Consider the following 10,919-nt stretch of genomic DNA (forward strand, 5'->3'; position numbering starts at 1 on the left):
CCTTCCTGGATCAAACATCTCCATGTCACTGAATTAGTCTGGAATCTCTTCAGCAGAGATTGAGATTTTCAAGGGGCCATGAGTCGTGATGATAGGCTAGTGAGTGATATGTCATCATTCAAAATTTGTGCATTTCAGTTCTAGCAGCAGTCAGGATAGCCGAGCGGTCTAAGGTGCTGTGTTCAGGTTGCAGCCTCCACTGGAGGTGTGGGTTCAAATGCCAGTCTTGACAAGTTAGAACTGCTTTGATATTTCTCAAACAACAACTTTGTGCATCACTGCTTCAAACTATCTTATTAAGGATATTTGAACATAGTGCACATATTGGTGACCCACCTCATGCCCGTCTCTCATGAAATGGCAACATTCTCACTGTGTCCTGGGTACTTACCACTACCAGCTACCAAGAGGAGACGCCCAAACATACCCAAATGAAAGTAATGACAAGTGGAATCATATGCAATATTAACCCTATTACACTGAGTCACATGTGACCACTTTAATGTTTTGTATCAATACTAACTCAACAGCTACTTCCTGCAGATAGTAGACCTTGGAGTTATTTTTGACCAGGACATGTCCTTTAACTCACACATAAAACAAGTCTCTAGAACTGCATTCTTTCACCTGCACAACATTTCCAAAATTAGGAACATCCTGTCTCAAAATGATGCAGTAACTAGTCCATGCATTTGTTACCTCAAGGCTAGATTACTGTAACTCAATATCTGGATGTCCCAATATCTCCATAAAAAGCCTCCAGTTAATCCAGAATGCCACAGCCAGAGTCCTGACAGGAACTAGCAAGAGAGATCATATTCTCCTATATTGGCTTCTCTTCATTGGCTCCCTGTAAAAAACAGAATAGAATTTAAAATCCTTCTTCTCACATACAAATCCCTTCATAATCAAGCTCCTTCATATCTTAAAGACCTCATAGTACCATATTATTCCAATAGACCACTTCGCTCCCAGAGTGCAGGTCTACTTGTGGTTCCCAGAGTTTCCAAAAGTAGAATGGGAGGCAGATGCTTTAGCTATCAAGCTCCTCTCCTGTGGAATCAGCTCCCAGTCTGGGTTCAGGAGGCAGACACTCTCTGTACTTTTAAGGCTAGACTTAAAACCTTCCTCTTTGACAAAGCATATAGTTAGGGCTGGCTTCAGGCAACCCTGAACCATCCCTTAGTTATGCTGCTATAGGCCTAGACTGCCCGAGGACCAGTGGTGCACTGAGCTCCCCTACCCTGAGCTCCCCTACCTTAACCCTCCTCTTCCTTCTCTTCCTCTCCTCCCCCCTCACATGTACATTGCACCACTGAATGTCACTAACCTTGTGCTCTCTCTCTGCCCTAGTTTGTGCTCTCTCCCTCTCTCTCTGGTCTCTCTGTACCTTCTGCAGGTGTCCCTGATCCTGGAGCTGTATATTGCTGATGTGCAGTTACTGGCCCAACCAAAGGAATTTGTTGGGTTTTTTGTTTTTGTAAAGTGTCTTGAGATGATTTTTATTGTGATTTGGTTTTATACAAATAAAACTGAATTGAATAGAATTTAATTGAATTATACTAACGACGACTGCAGGGTCCTGTTTGTTCGCCATGTTGATAGACATGTGATGCTCTTCTGACATTCAGTGCTTTACACTCTATAGCTCTAAGGAGCTGCATTAAGGTGGTAGTCTCCACATGTCAGTCCTGTGGTACTGTTGTGTTGTCTCTCAACAGACAACTTTGTGTTTCAGTTTGATTTTGCTACTCTTGCTCCTGACCGTCTCATTAAGGATATTTGAACAAAGTGCAGATATTGGTGACCCACCTTGTGACCATCTCTCATGAAATGTCAATGTGCTCACTGTGCCCTGGGCACTTAAGACTACCAGCTACAGAGGTGACGCCCAAACATACCCAAATGAAAGTAATGACAATAGAAATCACAAACTTTCATCTCTGTCCATGGTGTATATGCTAATTTTCTAATACTCATGAGGGATTCTTAATGACACTGTAATGTTAATGGTCACAAGGAGTGGCAGCGTTATCTTACACAGCAGTGTTTAAGCTGTAGACATTGTTAACCACTGCCATGATGTTATTTTAACTGCAGCCTCAGTCTATTTACTGTAACGTTATAATGCTGCTAAGTTATGCTGTTAAATTATATTCTCATGTTGTATCAAGTCACATTGGGAATGAGATTTGTGTTGTATTGTCTAGTGCACCTGTTGTTACACAAGGTCTAACCTTAACTACAGTGTGTTTACTTCCTTCTAATACTCTAAATGTGATTGAACTGAATCTAGTTGTGTTAAACAGCTGTACAGCTTTATGTCCCACACTGAGATGACATTTGTCTCAACATGCTGATTTTCCAAAGTCCACTGGTGCATTTGTGTGTTAACAGAAATATCACAGAGACCATGTTGTCAAAAACCAGCATCCATAATCAAACTAGGCAGTTGGAAGTCAAGCTTTTGTACCAGTTATTTTATTCAGCCTGGAAACAGACCAGCACCACAGAAAAATAAGTGTCATCCTCCTTGCTCAAATGCTCAGAGTCTGTTATCTGTCTATAAAGGACAGCACAGCAGGTGTTAAGACATAATGTTTTATGTCTGGAAATTCCACTTCCATCACTTTCAATTTGGAAACAATTCTGTAGTCCTTTATGATACAGTCACTCATCTATGTTTATTTAATGACACTGAAAGACCTTCTCCTATTATCCCCCTGAAGTCACATCACCAAGTGATGTGTAGTTTATTTGTAGTTTTAAAAAATACAAAGTATGTCATAAAAACAGGTGTCTCACAGTGCTGCTTGCAGTTGTACACTTTGTATTCCATATTATTTATTCTTTGTTTCTGATTGGTTTATTCTGCAACCACTGGCCCACCTCTTGGAAACTGATCTCTACTGAAGAGATTCCAGACTAATCTTTTGTATAGAAAAGAAAAGGTGTTAGTATGGTGGGCCAGGATAGGTCACACCCACACTAAATTGCAAAAATCAAAGCATTTACTTTCTATCTAGTACAAACCAGTCGGTGGTGTCAGTTAGCATCAAGAAATGCTGCATTCATCACAAGGTCTGTGGCCCACAGCCATGCCGTCCTACAAGAGCCTTGTCCTGTCTGAGTTTAGTAGCTAAACAGGGCCCGACTTGGTCAGTATTTTGAAGGGAGACTGCCCAGCAGTACCAGTTTCTCTATTGTGCTTTAGTGTGAAAAAGGCAGTGCTAATACATACCTTGTGTCAGTTTCTGTAGTGTTGTGGTCATCACACGCGAAAACGTCCCTGGTTCAAAACCAGGCAGAAACATAGTTTATGACTGAATGTTGCATGTCAGTGCTGAGCTTACCAAAGATAGCCTTGACCTCTTTGTAGCTCTGATATGCTGAGTTACTAAAGGCTTAGCTGGAACCCTGCATCATTAGAGCCTGCACTCACTGTCCTCACGAATGTGATTGATGCCTACTGGGCAGTGTGAGCTGTGCTTCCATCTATCCCTGCTCAGCCTCCTCAGAGAGGCTCGTGTCAGTGAAAGAAGTCATACTGAAGGACACTGATCAGAGACTTTGTGGAGTGGTCTCAGCCTAACCACCTGCTCATGAATATGGTTGAAGGAGCTCATCATAGACCTCAGGAGGAGGACACCTGTGGAGCCCATCACCATCCAGGGCCAGAGGGGGATGTAGTAGACCACTACAAGCAGAGTAAACTGGTCAGCCTGCTGTGAGGAATGACAGGGAAGTGAGTACCCAGTTTCTGGAATGGCTGGTAATAACCATCGATAGTGATAACCCGTGGATTCTCGTACATAGTAGCTGGTACACTCTCTGAAGAGCACAGAGAGCAGCTGATGAGAGTTATGTGTAGAGGACGAAGCCAAAGTCACCTTCAGTGAGTGTTACTCCTCTGACCTCGTTTTCTTTGTGCTTTTTAACAAATCACTAATCCCATGTTTCCTGTTTGAAATTTTCAATGTGCTGCTACTTTTGACACAGGCCAGTTAGCTCAGATGGTTAGCGAGTGGTGCTAATAGTGCCTAGGTCATGGGTTCAAGCCCCTTACCAGCCAAGCATTTATTAACCTTAAACTTTGTGCATTACTCATCCTTATTAAAACAAAAAATGCAGAGATTTCACACTGAAGATCATGATTTCTCCCTGAGCATAAATGTTCTGGGTATTTCGGTTTTCTCCTATTGTCCAAAACATGTATGTCACGTTGATTGGTGACTCTAAATTGCCCATAGGAGTGTGAGTTTGTTGCTGTTTATGTGGCCCTGCAATGGAGTGCTGGCCTGTCCAGGGTGTACCCCTGCCTTTATCCCAAAGAGAGCTGGGATAAGCTCCAGAAGATCCCTGTGACCCTAGTTAGGAATATGCGGATATAGATAATAGATGGATGACTGCTCTACTGACTGACCTGTGGGAAACATTTCTTTTTATGCTGATATCATCTGCACACTGAACAATTAATTTTAGCTCTTGAGCCTAGAAAGTTTAGAAGGACTGTCTCTGTTTCCTTCCTATCTCCTTGCACCATTCTCCTGTTTCATAAAGGATTCATGTTTTTCAGCTCCTGTTCACTAAACTAAATTCTCCAGTAAAAGTCGATCTCTAAAAATCTGTTCCAAAATAAAAAGGTACAAAATGATGTAGTGTCTGTGCCATTGATTCAGTCACCAGTCAGTCATGGACTATTCTGAGACAAATCTATGTCAAACAGGAAATACTGGGATTTAGATTTTATGCAGGACATACAATTAATCACAGTTATAGGACAGAGCTCAGTTTAACTTGAATTATGTTCATATGGTGGTTCCATGGTGACAGTAATAGTCAAACCACTATGTCTTTTGCTAATGTTCATAAATCATTTGAGATTGAGATTTGAGATTGAGATTATAAATGACTTTGAAATGAAATACAACTGCAAAAAAAAAAAAAAAAGCCTAAAACAGAAACAAGAGGAAAACGGAGGAATTGTGATCTGTTATGTGAAGGATAATAAGTCAACACTTGGCTCATTTGTCCAGGGGTATGAATGTCGCTTTGGGTGTGAGGTCCAGGTTTCGATTCCCAGATGAGCCCAATGTTGGTGGGATTGTAGTAAATGTCTCTGCAAAAATCCTGGAATGTTTACATGTACAAAATATCTGCTTGTGCCCTTCACCATATTGTCTCTGTTACACAAAGCAGGACACACAACACATAGTAAGTTTTCATTCTAAATGATGTGATGTTTGGTAAGGTTTAGGTGATGAATTCAAAATCCACTGGGATCTCCCTGTGTGGTCCATCCACGTGTGAGGCGAACATGATAACCACTACACTACAGAAACACAGTTGTTGACTACATATATACTAAATATGGGAAGTTTCCTTTATGATTTCCTCAAACTAATGTGCACATTGGGAACACTTGATTTTAGCGTCTCCAATAGAAGTGTCCTATGGGCTCAGAGTACAGTGTTGCATTTCCCAGACTCATGTCTTCAGGTGAATGAAAAGGAAAGCCCTGATCCTTAATTTTCTATGGGTTCATTCAAGGGAAATGAAAACTGTAATGCTGCTCCTACACGTCTTTAACATTGTAAGAATTTACTAAATATACTCCGATAGTAAATATGAAATGAAAACTGTTATCAGAAGTTTCTGCAGTGTAGTTGTCATTACATTTGCCTCACCCACGAAAGGTTCCTGGTTAGAAACCAGTTAGATATATGGCTCTTTTGGTCACTGTTACATCTCAGTCTCAGAAAACTCAGCTTGAGCTTTGACCCAAACTCTTTGTAGCTCCATTTGATGTGTTGAATTACTGAAGACATTGCTGGAACGCTGAATAAATACTGGGGTGGTGGGTGGAGCTTAAGAAATAAAACCAGATCTCTTACAATGATTCCAGGACTGTCTCTGTGAAGCAAGTGATTAGAGACTTTGTTTACTACCTGAAACAATGGTGGTTTGAGCTCCACCAAAGCTGTCACACTTTGTCATGGCAGCATGTTTATCTATTCAGTTAGATTCAAAGCTTTACAGAAGAGGATTATGGGCACTATGATATTTCTTTCTGAGGAAAAAGTCACAATTCTGAGAAGAAAGTCAGATATGAGAAAAAAAAAACTGAATTTCGTGTTGGAAGTTGAAATTCTGAGAAGCAAACAGTACAATCATACAAAATGACTGATACATACAATAATATTTATAATAAAACATTTAAAATGTACAACACAATATGCAAACATTCAATAACAAACTGATTCATCATCTGAACTTATATGCACTGATATGTATTGTACATTGTTTAGACAGTCAGTGGGAAATCAAAAGGAGACTAGTGAAGAGGTTTGGCACAATAACTGTCCTGGGTGGGTTCTTGGAAACATTCCAACCTCATGAAGGTCAGCTGGAAGTTCTTCTGGGAATTCTGCACAGATCATCTACTTTCGACATCCTCAGTAATGTGACGAAGTGACCAATCGAATCACATCTTTGTCTTCAGAAACTGTAATTTGGTGTTCAAAAATTATATCATGTTAATTCAAAGAATTAACATCAATAAATTGAAAATTTAATTAAAAATAAAAAAGTTTATTTTGGAAAGATTAACTTATGAAACCATCATGTGTGTTTCCTTTGGGAAAATACTGATGGATAATCATTGAGGTGAAACAGAGTAAATCACAGGAATTTATCAGGTCAAGGTCAGACACCTGGTGATGAAGGAAAAGATCTAGGACTCAGATTATATTGACAAGGACAAATATAAATGAAGATGGCGAAAGAGGACAGAGATTTTATTGTCCTCAGTAAACTGATAGAACTGATGTTTCTGATGAACAGTAGTTTGATTCCTATATATGTCCTGCACATGTAGTTGAATTAACAATAAATCTTTGAGTCTTTGAACGTTACAACAGGAAACACTTTCAACTATGATGTGGCATTTCTATCAACACTGGCAATTCTAATAAGACATATTTAGGAAAGAGAGAGGGCTTTGTGCATAGTAACTGTAACATCAACAAGGGCGAGTTCTGTCATGTGACACTAAGCAGAACAAGAAACAGTTTCACAGTTATGTCTAACTGTATTGTCTTTCACTGATATTCAAATCACAATGAGTTAAGGAGAAGCTCCTGAACTGAGAAAAGTTTTCACAGACTTCACTATGAGAACAAAGAACTGGCAGTGGTGGGATTCAAACCCACGCCTCAACTGAGACTGGAGCCTTAATCCAGCGCCTTGGACCGCTCGGCCACACTACCACACAAACACATATTAAGCCCTGCTGAGCTCATGGTTTTATCAACAGTTTACCTATGAAAGTTTACGTAGCAATAACGAAACCTGTCTTTAAACACAATGCATGTAATGAGCCAACACAGGGAAAAATGACTGAAGGAATTTCACTGAATCCAACATGTGAACAATGGGTGTTACTGAATATGTCTCATCAGCAGCAAAGGGGAAGAATAGATTGGAAATTTGTGGCAGGTTGAAACAGCTGCTCAACCAAAACCTCCTGCAGAGCCATCACTGCTGAGCAAGAGAGGAATGAAACTGAAGGCAACAAAAGCTAAAGGACCAGATGACATCAAACCCAGGACACTCGAAGCCTGTGCTGGGCAGCTTGCAGGAAAACTCCAGCAACTCTTCAACCTCTCACTGAGGTTTGACAGCAAGACACAATCAGTGTTTGTGTGACTTTAAAATAGATTTTCTAATGTTGTGTGTTGTGATGAGAGGTGTTCTGGTGCCAGATAAGGTCCTTAAACCTGATCTGGGTTGGTAAATGTGAGTTTCTACAGTGAGTCTTCATGTTATCAGAGTAAACAAGGCTGACACTTCTCTTGCTGATGTAGAATGCTGATGTGGAACTGGATCCACTGGATCAGAGAAACTTCAGATCTATGTTAGCTGAAAGCCCTTCTCTGGTAAATTTGGCACATTAATGGTTAATGTACGTAAATACACAGTGATCACAACACGGTAATAAATACAGCGACTGCAGTTGTTTTCAGGCTGGTACCAAACACTAACACAGACACAAACAGCTACAGTGACTAACTGTCTACAGCTAAAACACTACTGTGTAAGATAAGCACATAAAGCTGCCACTCCTTGTGACCATTAACATTACAGTGTCATTAAGAATCCCTCATGAGTATTGCAAAATGTGAGTATAAACTATGGACAGAGATATGGGTATGTTGGGGCGACACCTCTGTGTGACTTCATAGGTTTGTAACAAATGAACCAGCTTACAGAATAAGAGTTTTGCGGCTTTACCTTATTTTCTTCACTGAATGAAATCCAAATCCGTATCTCAATTCAAACACAATGGACTTTTTGCTAGAAGATGGAGAAGCTAGACACAGATTGTAATTGTTTGAGGAAAGATGGAGAAATTTGGCAGGGATTGGCTGACAGTTTTGGAGAAAACAGAGAGGGGCGATGATGCTGGCTGATAATTTCTGAGAAGAAGGGAAAGGTAGAGCGCCAACTATCCATCAATATGCCCCTCTCAGTAGCTGGTAGTGGTTAGTGCCCAGGGCACAGTGAGAATGTTGCCATTTCATGGACATCACTGTTGAGGATGTGTAGCGGCATTGCTGGTTCAATGGAAGGATTCTCACCTGCCACGTGGGAGGTCCGGGTTCGATTCCCGGCCAATGCAGAAGGCCCTTTAAATTGACGTGTTGTAATGCTTAGTTGTTCAAATTTTCGAGGCTGCTGTGCAGGGGCCTTTGATGTTTGAAGCAAACATGTAAACCTCTACAGTACAGGAGCACAGCTGTATGTTCTCAAGAAATCTCTCTGCTCTCCTTTATGATTGCCTAAAGATGACACACATCTGGATCATTTGAATTTAGCTTCTCCAAAGAAGTGCCCTATGGGCTTATTGTACAATGTTGTATTTTCCAGCACCATGTTCTCATGCCAAAGGCTGCATCAGGTGAAGTGGTCATCACGTTTGCCTAACATGTGAAAGGTCCAGGTAGAAGCAGTGATATTTTATGGACTGTTGCATCTCAGTTGCAGAAAACTCATCCTGAGCTTACCAATGACAGCTGTGACCCATTATTGTATCACCTGCCAAGAGCTCCTGGCAGTGGGTGCAATGGTGCCAAGTGGCCGACGTTGATGAGAACCCAGCAACTACAGCAGCAGTAGAAGGTGGATGGAGGCTTACCACTCATAACATAAACACAAATATATACAGTGGGTACGGAAAGTATTCAGACCCCTTTAAATTTTTCACTCTTTGTGTCATTGCAGCCATTTGCCAAAATCAAAAAAGTTCATTTTATTTCTCATTAATGTACACTCAGCACCCCATCTTGACAGAAAAAAACAGAAATGTCGAAATTTTTGCAAATTTATTAAAAAAGAAAAACTGAAATATCACATGGTCATAAGTATTCAGACCCTGTGCTACAGTATTGAGTAGAAGCACCCTTTTGAGCTAGTACAGCCAGGGAGTCTTCTTGGGAATGATGGGCAACAAGTTGTTCACACCTGGATTTTGGGGATCCCTCTGCCTTCGTCCTTGCAGATCCCTCTCCAGTTCTGTCAGGTTGATGGTGAAGCGTTGGGTGATCAGCCATTTTCCAGGTCTCTCCAGAGATGCTCAATTGGTTTTAGGTCAGGGCTCTGGCTGGGGCCAGTCAAGAAGGAGGCCACAGAGTTGTTCCGAAGCCACTCCTCTTGTTATTTTAGCTGGGTACTTTAGGGTTCATGTGTCCTGTTGAAAGGTGTGAACCTCGCCCAGTCTGAGGTCCTGAGCACTCGGGAAGAGGTTTTCTCTCGAGGATATCTCTGTACTTGGCCACATTCATCTTTCCTTCATATTGCACCAGTCAGTCCTGTTCCGCTGCAGACTGAAAAACACCCCCACAAACATTGATGCCCACACCACCATGTTTCAACTGTAGGATTTGTATTGCATGGTGGAGGTGATGCGCAAGTGCCTGGTTTTCTCCACACATCCCGCTTAGGAATTAATTCGCAAAAAGTCAATCTTGGTCTCTTCCAGAGTAGAGGAATCTATTTCTCAAGTCTGGGGAGTCCCTTCATGTGTTTTTGGCCAAACTTAGCAGGCTCATGTGTCTGCACTGGAGGAGAGGCTCCGTCGGGCCCACTCTTGCCATAAAGCCCCGACTGGGGAGGGCTGGCAGTGATAGTTTGTACTTTTGGAACTTCTCCCATCTCCCTACTGCAATCTTCTGAGTCTCAGCCACAGTGATCTTTGGGTTCTTCTTTACCCTCGCTCACCAAGGCTCTTCTCCCACGATTGTCAGTTTTGGCTGGGCCGGCCAGGTCTAGGACAGAGTTCTGGGTCGTCCCAACTTTTCCATTTGAGATTATGGTTGGCCCCTGTGCTCTTAGGAACCTTTGAGTGCTTGGCAGAAAGAATTTTGTAACTTGGCAAGATCTCTGTGCCTTTCCACACATTCTGTCTCTGAGCCTTGGGGCAGTTCCTTTGACCTCAGATTCTCATTTAGCTCTGACATGCCCTGTGAGCTGTACAGTGTCTTATATAGACATGGTGTGCCTTTCCTAAATCACTTCCCATCATTAATTAACACAGCGCTGGACTCCAATGAAGAGCAGAACCATCTCAAGGAGGATCAGAATGAATGGCAGCATGTGCAGTTAATCATGAGTGTCAATGCAAAGGGTCTGAATACGTATTACACATGTGTGATATTTCAGTTTTTCTTTTTAATAATTTTGGCAAAAATTTTCGACATTTCTGTTTTTTTTGTCAAGATGGGGTGCTGAGTGGTACATTAATGAGAAATAACAATGAAACTTTTTAGATTTTGGCAAATGGCTGCAATGACAACAAAGAGGTGAAAAAATTGTAAAGGGTCCTGATACTTTCGTACCCACGGTAAATGATTTGTTTTATG

At 41.4% G+C, this 10,919-nt stretch overlaps 1 non-coding gene across 1 annotated transcript; it reads right to left on the reverse strand.

Annotated features, from left to right (window-relative positions):
* Positions 1–7,186: 7,186 nt before the first annotated feature.
* On the reverse strand, positions 7,187–7,268 carry trnal-aag (transfer RNA leucine (anticodon AAG)). The gene has a single exon. It is a non-coding gene; the product is annotated as a tRNA-Leu (tRNA).
* Positions 7,269–10,919: the final 3,651 nt, after the last annotated feature.

Source organism: Mastacembelus armatus, unplaced genomic scaffold (assembly GCF_900324485.2).
Source record: "Mastacembelus armatus unplaced genomic scaffold, fMasArm1.2, whole genome shotgun sequence".
Lineage (NCBI taxonomy): Eukaryota > Metazoa > Chordata > Actinopteri > Synbranchiformes > Mastacembelidae > Mastacembelus > Mastacembelus armatus.